Source organism: Nerophis ophidion, linkage group LG02 (genome assembly GCF_033978795.1).
Source record: "Nerophis ophidion isolate RoL-2023_Sa linkage group LG02, RoL_Noph_v1.0, whole genome shotgun sequence".
Classification (NCBI taxonomy): Eukaryota; Metazoa; Chordata; class Actinopteri; order Syngnathiformes; family Syngnathidae; genus Nerophis; species Nerophis ophidion.
In genome coordinates, this window is record NC_084612.1 from 34,000,420 (window position 1) to 34,012,566 (window position 12,147).

The following is a 12,147-nucleotide window of genomic DNA, read 5'->3' on the forward strand; positions in this document are numbered from 1 at the left end:
TGGTAAGTCCTTGTTGACTAGTGAGCAGCGCCAAGGCTAATATTACCTGCATTGTCATCATATCGCGCCATTCTGACATTAAAACAAAAGAACCAGTATTTTTCAAAGGCAGTAAAGTGCTTCTTGAATTAATTAGTACCGCGGTTATTAGTACCAATGTACCGCAGAGCCCCAATGCACAGATTACTCATGCTATTTATTTAACTGTAAATGCGCATTGACCTTCACTGTGGACAGTTACTTTAAGAGGTATTTGTTGTTATACGGTCATTGATCATGTCAATGCAAATCTGCAGTGCAAAGATTAGTGGGAAGAGACGCCCACTGGTGTGCTCCCTTGCAAATTTCCCTTCATAATAAACCATGACTGGACTTTAAATAAACAAATTAATGATTTACAATACAGTAAAACATTTAAATAATGATATTTTATGGAAATCTGTGACTAAAATCGCTTTGTGTAGAATTGTTGAGGTCTTTTTTTCAGTTATTTTAAGTTATGCAAGCAAGTTATTGATAATGATTCATCTAAAATTCAAAAGTGTGGTTAATCGAATAAACGTTTTGGTCATTTGACAGCACGAAATAACAGTTTTTCAAAACAGATTACAAAAACTCCTCTTTACTGCTGACTTATGATGTACATGCACAGTGAGTGAGCATCCAGATGGCTTAAGCAAATCCTCTTTTTAAAATATAGGCCCCCGTACACGGGCAAACTGTGATTAATCTGATCATAATTTGGATTACATTGCTGTGTACAAGAATCGGGAAAAAAAAATAATGATGTGCATTTTCATGCATCACACCTTAATTCAGAATACTTTATTTTGACAGGAGAAGAAGCAGTGACTTCGGCTTTAAAACAAACACAGCTCTGTGCATTAATGCTTGTCCTACGTCATGTTATGTATTCATCAATATTTTCTTCTGTTCGCTACTTTTGTTTTACCTCTCTTTTTGAAATGGAGCTGTTCTGTGCCCTACATGTTGTAATATGTACGGGCTGTCGCACGTCTTCATGTTACGACAATCTGTGTTCGTGTCTGAGGCTACCAGTTAGCACGGGGGTTACCTGTAATGTCGTGAATAATACAGCTCGTTGAGACGCCAACTGATCCCTTCTTTTATTGTTACATCGACACGACACTCCACACCATACTTTTGTTTTTGCTAGTCTCATTTTCAGAGCAACAAACTCATCAGTATATAACTCGACTTCTGCACATGTTGAATAGGGGGAGACAGTAGCAAGACAATTACGTCATTCCGAATTTAGCCCCACCTCTACCACCAAAGTATAGCTGACGTCACAGACATGCGCAGTATGGATAATTTCAACCCAAACTGTGTCTACATGGACTCCAATATGAATTACTATTGGCATAACCACCCGTCTCGATCGGAAACATTTTTTGATCTGAACATGTGTGATCAGATCAGAATATTCCGAATTGCGTGTTTACATTAAAATTTTTATTCCGGTTAGGTGTTTTATTCTGATTAATTGCTAATGATTCTTAAAAAAATATTTAAAAAATTAATTATTGGAAATTATGAATCAACTTAGAATCAGAATAAAAGAAGAATCACAATTTTTTTAGTGAATCACATTTTTTTCAGCACGCCCATTGATGAGTGTCGTATGATCAAAAAACATGTACTGTATGTATAGCCTGTTGTTATTGTATAAATGATCGAAATAAACTAAACCATAACCATAAGACCATATTAGAAAAACAATATTCCTATTTTTACCGCTGTGGCTGTGCTATAATACCAAAGTTAATCATACGGTATTTTTACACACCAATACTTTGTTGTGTGTTGTAAAGCCTATGTGCGTGTGTGTGCGTGTGTGTTTGTGTGTGTATACTCTGTGCTGTATATTGTGGCTTTCTCTGTGTTGGTGTATGATTTGTGGACTGTACTGTATTTCCATGACAACATGGTTTTTTGGGGTGGTTCCATTCCTAATATACCCCTGTTAGATTTTTTTGTTGTTTTTTGGGGGAGTGGGGGTGATGTAGTGCTTGCAAATTGCCTTACCTCTCGTTCAGTCAGCATGTCACATAGAAAAAAAAAGGTGTTGGAGGGAGGGGCAGGGGGTGGCTCTGCATGGTGGGTGGGGTGGGGGTGCAGTATGAGGAATCTAATGGGCGTCACTCTGGTCTGATTGTCCTCAGTCGTGGCATTAGAGACAAAGCAGATGAATTGTGCAATGGATTCCAAGAGATTGGAGACAAGTGCATGTCAGCAGCCCCCCTTACACCCCCTCCTTCTCCGATTCTCCAGGATCCCCCCCCCCTCCATCTCGCCATTTCTTTTTGTCTGACATCCTGTAAAAAAAGGCAGGCGTGACAGCAGTGCTCCGTTCGAGCAAAACATTAAAAACAAAATGCAATCCTCACCCATTTTTCTTTTATATTAGATATTCAGGCAGACATTCGGCGCACGGCTCCCATATTAATTGTGAGATGCCGCATGACAAATGTACACAATATTAATCGCTGAGCAAACATCAAGGACATTTTGATTCATGCTGTCTGAACTGCTCGCAGTAAATGACAGCATTTATTCACAACACATTTGAAGAAAAGAGGCACTGATCTAATCAACATAAAAGAGGCACACCAGTCTGATATCTGTGAGACTTTTTTCTCTTTGACAGTAGAAAATATGCTCTTATGCTCATTTTCTCCGCACTTTGAGCCCGCTTTACCAACAGCATCATTTGAACATAGAACAACTCCCCTCCACCTACTGTATATGTCCTAACAGTGGAGGCCCAGCAGGGATATTTTTCTTCTTTCATATTGTCACAAACAAAGCACCTTTCTGGTGTGCGTCCCATGTTAATCTCTGGCCAGCCTCTTTTACTTGGTGAAGAATTTAGAGGACGTATCCAATCTTTAATGAGGTTTTGACATTTGTCTGTTTCAAACATCTGACTGATCACCTCTTATCAGCATTTTCTCCCTATGCATAGAAATGCATTAACCTCTTAAGGCCCAAGCTGTTTGTTTACATTATTTTTTATTTCTCTTTGCTCTTTGGGCTTATTGGACCCTAATTAAAATAAAAACTAAAAATCATCTTTTTATATGATGTACTTAGTCCATAAGTACACAACCGTGTACTTCATGTGTAGTGACATTCATTCATTCATTTTTACAATTTTTTTTCCAAATTCCATTGTATGTTATACTCTTCTGACACCACCAGATAGCAGTATAAGAGTCCATATGCCGGCATAAGACCCGAATTCAGTAGTTTACACAATTTTGGAAATAAAAGCTTCCGCCCGAATGCAGCTGAGATAGGCTCCAGCAACCCCCTGTGACCCCACAAGGAACAAGCGGTAGAAAATGGATGGTTAGATGGAGCTAAAAGGTGCTGTCCACGCATGTGGCCACTAAGCCTTTCAGAGGTTAAAAGGGACCTTTGCATTGGATATGCTTTGGTGTACATCCTGCATACATTTTGCTCAAAAATAGTTTTGTTGAGTCTGTCTGCAGTTCCCAGATTGCAAATGAAATCACACCCCACTCCCTCCAAAATATTTTGAAGTTATCACTGCTATTTTTTCTCTAGACACGGTCGAAAATAAACGTCATAAACATTATATCGATTCAAGGTCCTCAGTTCGATCCTGGGCTCGGGATTTTCTGTGTGGAGAAGCTGGCAGCGTTCCTTGGAGTTGTTGATGAATGGCTTTCGCTTTGCATAGTAGAGCTTTAACTTGCACTTACTGATGAAACGACGAACTGTGTTTAGTGACAGTGGTTTTCTGAAGTGTTCCTGAGCCCATGTGGTGATATCCTTTAGAGATTGACGTCGGTTTTTGATACAGTGCTGTCTGAGGGATTGAAGGTCACGGTCATTCAATGTTGGTTTCCGGCTATGCCGCTTGCGTGGAGTGATTTCTCCAGATTCTCTGAACCTTTTGATGATATTATGGAGCGTAGATTTTGAAATCCCTAAATTTCTTGCAATTGCACTTTGAGAAACGTTGTTCTTAAACTGTTTGACTATTTGCTCACGCAGTTGTGGACAAAGGGGTGTACCTCGCCCCATCCTTTCTTGTGAAGGACTGAGCATTTTTTGGGAAGCTGTTTTTATACCCAATCATGGCACCCACCTGTTCCCAATTAGCCTGCACACCTGTGGGATGTTCCAAATAAGTGTTTGATGAGCATTCCTCAACTTTATCAGTATTTATTGCCACCTTTCCCAACTTCTTTGTCACGTGTTGCTGGCATCAAATTCTAAAGTTGATGATTATTTGCAAAAACATTTTTTTTTATCAGTTTGAACATCAACTGAATATGGGTTGAAAATGATTTGCAAATCATTGTATTCTGTTTATATTTCCATCTAAAACAATTTCCCAACTCATATGGAAACGGGGTTTGTATATCACTGCATGCTCCAAATCGGTTTGATTATGCGCATGCCAAGATTATATGAATATAATACTTTATCCTACTTTTTGTGTGTTGTATCATAGTTTGGAGCAGAGGGGGAGGAGTTTATTCCCATCTTGCTGAGAGTTTTACTTAATGCCAAAATACGATGGCAAAACCCCGTGAACAGTCGGATGCAAAACTGCGTGCAACCTCAAGCCAACATTTGTGACCCTTATGACTTGATGTGTTGGTATTGAAAGCTGGTCACAGATAAATGTAATAGCATTAATACATCTGCTGGTCAGTCAGGAAGAAGGGTGAGCCCTGATGGGGAAGTCTTCTTTATCCTTATCGGAGGGGCAGACAATTCCAGTTCAGTGATGGTTGGGCCATTTTTCTGAAAGTCTGTGTTGCTTCATCTTTATCAAGGTTTATTTTGGAAATGAATATGTGTAGCTAAGCTGTTATTGTCTCAAAATAATCCTGTATTTTCTTCCTTCTATTGGACATTCTGGACATGAACTTTGTTATTGCAAAGGTCTACCGGCAACATTCAATTAGAAAGAAGCTTTGATTTATTTCCGGTTGCTTTGATTAATCGTTTCAGTCTAAAATTGGTACAATCAGACTGCATGGAGTGTCCGGAACTTCAAATACGCAGACTGAGGTTTCGCGCAGCAGCTGCAATAGACTGCAAATAAAAGTGGTTGTGTGAGGGTGCCATAATCTGTGTGGCTGCAAACAGACTTTTTTTGTTTATTTTGTTTTTTTAAATTCATTCAAACATGTTAAATATGGGATTTCAGTGTTGATGATGTGCATTTAAAAAAAACTGAAAAAATCTATTTTCCCTATAATATGAATTGAGGCTATAAAGCAAGTCTATTCAACGGAGTTCAGTTCAAAACATGGGAGACAACAATTTTTTGCAAAACATTCCTAACATCACTAGCATACTCCTGTTGTTTTGAGGAACTTGGACAACTGTTAACACATTAGGAGATCCTTGCATTGACTTGTGATGTGCAATACAACTGATTGTCTTTCCGATCCGACACCGAAGTAAAACTAAGGCTGGCATCAGAGATACTGATCCAATACCAATACTTTGTGCAAATACACCTGTGTCTGGTACAATTTTTAAAGTAGTGTACTTCAAGTGCAAACACTATAAATTGACAGGCGTTATCCTGCACGGAATACGTTATCTTATTTATATTCAACTCTATATGTTGTGTCCTCGAATAGCCTACAATTAAAGGATACATACAATTGCTGTTTTATAATACTGAGTGACCCAATTTAATTTTCAGTAATTTTCTTTAATTCACAAATGAAAGTCTGATTGAGCACAGCACAGTGTGCCGCGGCACGGATGCATTACATACTTACCGAGGCAAAATAAAAAATATCTTTATGATTTAGTTACTTTACATTGTATTCGTGTTAAGTATATACATTATCTCAAATACCTAAAGTATCAATTTTTTGATTTGAGGATCAATATTAGAGCATAACAATCTGGTATCGGCGGTATGGATATTTCAGTATCAATCAGCATGTCACAAATGTTCACATTTTAACCTTGCTAGCAAACATAGAACACTGGGGCGCAAACATCTGATTTACATAACCGAGGCGTTCCTCTAGGCACCCCTTTAAGTCCCCTCCTTTTTAGTTACAGTTTTTTTCCATATTCTAATTTATGTTACTAGAGTGTTGCCTTAGATTGTTTATGTCAGATGGAGTCAGTGGTCATGTCTTCAACTTCTTTAGTTATATAGGTGGCGGACCTCAAGGTTCTATTTTAAGTACTCTCTTTTTCATCATTTTCACTTTTCAAATCGTGGCCTGCGAATTCAGTTCAAAACATTTTTGAAAAACTTACATTTTAGCAGCAGTTTTCTAAAAAACATCAGAGCACTCCTGACAATTTGACAAAATTAATAGACTAAAATCAAATGTCCATTTTGGAGGACGCTAGTTCTCTGAAATATCCAATAGCTGTTCTTTCCGATTACTTGATTGATCGAACCAACTGATCCATAGATTACTAAAACAATCGATAGCTGCAGCCTTACAATAATAATAAACATGTAAAGCCTAACGAAATCGAAAGAACAGCTCGCAATCATCTTTGATGTAGCAACGGAAGACTAGAAAACAGGCTTAAGACATCCGAGTGTATCCGAATGTATCTCATGAATTGAAGTAAAATAAATTGTAGAGCAAAAGGGTATGAATTCTAAATTTGTCCAACAGTGTTCAATAAAGAAGCAGAGGCAGATTTTTGCCCCTGACAAGTGGCCATTTTGACAGCACTGGTCTACCAACTTTTGTTGTGTGTTGACTCCATTTATTATTCATCTTTACATCACTTGTATTTTAGTATGAATAATGGAAGAGGTATGAGAGGAGGAGGAGGTATGTGAGAGAGGGGTGCCACGCAGCATGTGTCCTTGGCTCTTCTCGGCTACTGAGCTGAGCAGGTGGGGGTTGTGGGGAGGTAAAGATGCACCGAGTGCAGGGCCAGGATCCATGGTCCCGCTCTCTCTCCCTTTCTATTTCTCTCTGCTGCTTACCTGGCCCACTCTCTTGTCCAATTTAATATCAGTGTATAAATCAAAAGCCTCCTGTCTCACACACACACACACACACACACACACACACACACACACACACACACACACACACACACACACCATCCTTCATTAAATTCAAATGGGGAACAGGTTTCTTTTGGATCCAATTTTAATAAAACCACGTAATCAAAGGTGGGTTTAAAAATGGGTCATCGTTTCACAGCCCAGTGTCTGGCCGCCATTTGTCTCTTCAGGCGAGAAACCCGTTTCACACTTACACTCTTGAAGTAGATTTTCTCGTGTCGTGTTTCTTTGTCTTCACTCACAAATGACAACCGATACACTAAGGCAGGGGTGCCCACACATTCTCAGATGTCAAGATTAATGACTGCACATTTTTTGGTACTTTTTTTTTTTAATGCCTGCTAATTGACCAACACCCATTCTGCGATAGACTCGTAGCTCGCAATTGACTTAATGGGAACCCCTGCACTAAGGCGTCCAAAAATTTCCTCAAATACAACATAAATACAAAAACATGATTATTATAATAAATGTAAATGTTCAAACCTGACTTTTCCGCATACTATTGAGCACATCCACCTCTGTATGAGGCAGGGCTATCCAACTAAAACCTTCTAGGGCCACAGTTCCATACAACTCACCTCACAAACTCACTTCACTATTATACTTGTTTTGATAACCAGCATTCTCTGTAGTGGACATTTGTTTTTTGTAAATTTTTTGTCAAGAGTTACACATTTCTGATTAAAAGGGTTTTTAAGAGTATTTAGGAAATTGCAGCAATAATGTTTATCAGTTCAGTTAGCCAAGTTCAAAGTTGGGGGCCAGTCTGGTGTCATTCCCAAGCCGGATTTGGCCCAGGGACCGCTAGTTGAATAGCCCTGGTTTTGGGTCTACACCAGGTGTATCTGACCTTCATATACTTCTTTGAGCCATATTCAAATGAAAATCGTAGGGGGCTACAAATTTTTGTATTGTTTCTTTTCACCGCTTATTTCAATCCAAATACAATTGTTTCGCTACAACTTGAACAAATGTTGGTTTCCACAACTCACAAGGAAAACATACATGGTTTTGTGTTTAATTCATGAGACTGTCAACATATAAATTGTACTTTAATAGGGAGCAGTTCTCCACTTAAACGATGCAGTCATTGACACTGTGCTATTTTGTTGTAATTTTTCATCAAATATTGAAAGTTCAAGCAAATATTCTTTGAGCCTTCGGTGAGCTACTCAAAATCAACTGGCGAGCTACCGGTATCTCACGGGCTACTCATTGTCTTTGGAGACCCCTGGTCTATGCACTATGCATATGCACAAACCCCCTGGAGAGACACATTACAAACAAAAGCGCTAAAAACAAATGTATTTATTTTTCAAATACTGTAAATATGTCGAAGCAGTAAGGGACTAAGAGTTTGACTTTTTTTTAAATACACAAGTCTTAATTCAAGTAACATATATATATATATATATATATATATATATATATATATATATATATATATATATATATATATATATATATGTATATATATATATATATATATATATATATATATATATATATATATATATATATATATATATATATATATATATATATATATATATATACGGACTTCACGGTGGCTGAGGGGTTAGTGGGTCTGCCTCACAATACGAAGGTCCTGAGTAGTCAGGGTTCAATCCCGGGCTCAGGATCTTTTTATGTGAAGTTTGCATGTCCTCCGCGTGAATGCGTGGGTTCCCTCCGGGTACTCCGGCTTCCTCCCACTTCCAAAGACATGCACCTGGGGATAGGTTGATTGGCAACACTAAATTGGCTCTAATGTGTGAATGTGAGTGTGAATGTTGTCTGTCTATTTGTGTTGGCCCTGCGATGAGCTGGCAACTTGTCCAGGGTTTACCCCGCCTTCCGCCCAGTTGTAGCTGAAATAGGCACCAGCACCCCTCGCGACCCCAAACGGAATACTATTGTAGAAAATGGATGGATATATATATATATATATATATATATATATATATATATATATATATATATATATATATATATATATATATATATATATATCTCAGCTACAATCGGGCGGAAGGCGGGGTAAACCCTGGACAAGTCGCCACCTCCTTCCGCCCGATTGTAGCTGAGACAGGCGCCAGCGCCCCCCGCTGGATGGATGGATGGATATATATATATATCCATCCATCCATTTTCTACCGCTTATTCCCTTTATATATATATATATATATATATATATATATATATATATACATATATATAGATATATATATATACTCGGGCTTCACGGTGGCAGAGCGGTTCGTGGGTTAAAATCCAGGCTCGGGATCTTTCTGTGTGGAGTTTGCATGTTCTCCCTGTGAATGCGTGGGTTCTCTCCGGGTACTCCGGCTTCCTCCCACTTCCAAAGACATGCACCTGGGGATAGGTTGATTTGCAACACTAAATTGGCCCTAGTGTTTGAATGTGAGTGTGAATGTTGTCTGTCTATCTGTGTTGGCCCTGTGATAAGTTGGCGACTTGTCCAGGGTGTACCCCGCCTTCCGCCGATTGTAGCTGAGATAGGCGCCAGCGCCCCCCGCGACCCCAAAAGGGAATAAGCAGTAGAAAATGGATGGATGGATATATATATATATATATATATATATATATATATATATATATGTCTTGATTGGATTATCCAGAGAATAGTGCTCGATACCGTGGTATATATATATATATATATATATATATATATATATATATATATATATATATATATATATATATATACATATATGTGGATATATATATATATATATATGTATACATACATACATATATATATATGTGTATATATATATATATATATATATGTATTTATATATATATATATATATTTATTTTTATATATATATATATATATATATATATATATATATATATATATTATAATAACGATCTTATTATAATATATATATATATATATATATATATATATATATATATATATATATATATATATTATAATAACGATCTGGGCTTCACGGTGGCAGAGGGGTTAGTGCGTCTGCCTCACAATACAAAGCTCCTGTAGTCCTGGGTTCAAATCCAGGCTCGGGATCTTTCTGTGTGGAGTTTGCATGTTCTCCCCGTGAATGCGTGGGTTCCCTCCGGGTACTCCGGCTTCCTCCCACTTCCAAAGACATGCACCTGGGGATAGGTTGATTGGCAATACTAAATTGGCCCTAGTGTGTGAATGTGAGTGTGAATGTTGTCTGTCTATCTGTGTTGGCCCTGCGATGAGGTGGCGACTTGTCCAGGGTGTACCCCGCCTTCCGCCCGATTGTAGCTGAGATAGGCGCCAGCGCCCCCCGCGACCCCAAAAGGGAATAAGCGGTAGAAAATGGATGGATAATAACGATCTATTACTGACATTATCAACTTTTATATAATGGGACAAGGGGTAGAAATGGATGGATGTTTATATTAAATATACATAAGCAAAAAGTGCATAAAAGTGCACTTAGTCATGTAACTCAGGTGTTTTTCTTCCAATAAATTTTTTCATTTAAAGTTCATATGCTTTTTCTTTTTTTGTACATGTAAGTTACATGTTCATCCATCTATCTATCTATCCATTTCTTACCGCTTGTCCCGTTCGGGGTCGCGGGGGGTCGCTGGAATCTATCTCAGCTACATTCGGGCGGAAGGCTGTTTACACCCTGGACAAGTTGCCAACTCATCGCAGGGCCAGGTTACATATTGTTATATTCAAATACAGAACATTTAGTAGTACATTGATTGATTGATTGATTGGAACTTGTATTAGTAGGTTGCACAGTACAGTACATATTCCGTACAATTGACCGCTTAATGGTAACACCCGAATAAGTTTTTGAACTTGTTTAAGTCGGGGTCCATGTTAATCAATTCAAGGTAATATACATACTTTAGTAATACCTGTGTCAGCATGCACAAAAATCACCCTTTGTATCTGGTTTTGATGTAATAAGAAGGCCAATTTGATGAATACTGCATACGAATTAGATTTAAAACAAATTTAACAGCAATTGAATATAAGATAGGATGCATAGCTTTGTGTCTGTGTTGGTTACTATACAAACTACTTTTCAGAAATCCAAAATAAGACACAATGGAGTGTATATTGCAGCCTGTGATCAGAAGAGGGCACCATGAGTTGCAGATTAGCATTCTCGACTTCTGCTGCTCTCACATGTCTTTTTCTGCCCTGTTCATCTGCTCCCACTTACTTTTCGTCACTCTGCAAAAACACATATACCCATAGCTCAAAATGAATCTATAATGGGAGAGAAAACGCAGGTGGTCATTTGAAAATATGCATAGTTTTGTAAATGTGGACACTTAATACTTTGGCTTCACCTTCCTGTGCAGAAAGACACATTTTATATTCCGCTTACACCTACATTCTTGATGTAACAATCATATATATTTTTTATTCATATGGAGTTAATTTCCTGTATCTTACTAAGGTGGGGCAACATGTGGTTTTGCACAGTATGTTGGATAACGCCAGACTGCTTTGTTGTGTTCCACCTCAATTTGTTGGTTGGAGTCCATAGATTTTGCATTTTACATGGCTGGACTGTTCCTTTTTTTCCAAAGAGCACTGCAAGTGCGTCTTTTAAACTTTTCTCGTGCACCCCAGCAGGTCTCAAATTCCCCTCCTCAGTCTTCTTTGATGGTTGCTGCATTTGTTGCCGAGGAGGACATGTTGCGAGAGCACTACCGCCATCGTTTGTCCTCCCTTTAACAATCAGATAATCACGGTCATCTCTACCAGAAGCATTGTGTCCTCCACAGGCAGGTCTCAGGAGTTCCCCCCCACTGTGTGTCCCCCCTGCCGCTTCTCTTCTCCTTGCCCCCTTTTTCCTGTTGCCGACGCGGCCTGCCATGTTAGTGCGGGCTCCTGCTGCCTGGACCCTCTCCATCAATAAATCTTCATATGTGTTTGAGGCAAGGTGGAGGCTACAGACAACAATAAGCACCTCTACTCTCCATCAAAGGGTTATCTGGCTTTCACAGCTGCACTGACAGACCGCTCTCTGACTCGGAGCAGAGACTGAGTGCTATGTCTCTGACAGACAACA